This window comes from Theobroma umbraticum, unplaced genomic scaffold (genome assembly GCF_002168275.2).
Source record: "Theobroma umbraticum cultivar Fairchild unplaced genomic scaffold, ASM216827v3 scaffold_86.0, whole genome shotgun sequence".
Taxonomy (NCBI): domain Eukaryota; kingdom Viridiplantae; phylum Streptophyta; class Magnoliopsida; order Malvales; family Malvaceae; genus Theobroma; species Theobroma umbraticum.
The window spans coordinates 7,638,685-7,638,892 of record NW_018397263.1 but is presented as its reverse complement, the minus strand read 5'-3'; positions in this window follow the sequence as shown (position 1 = coordinate 7,638,892).

Here is a 208-nt window from a genome sequence, read left to right as displayed (position 1 = left end):
TGAAGTGATAGATATTAGCACTAATAGAGTTTCATTCATAGGAAAAAAGAAAAAAAAATATGTATGTCATATTTTCAAAAGATCTTGAGGTTAGTTGTGAAACATGTCTTGTGGCAAATGATGAAAATGATAGCTGGCTATGGCATAAAAGACTTGGACATGCAAGCATGCATACTATCTCAAATTTGATAAGAAAAGATCTGGTTAT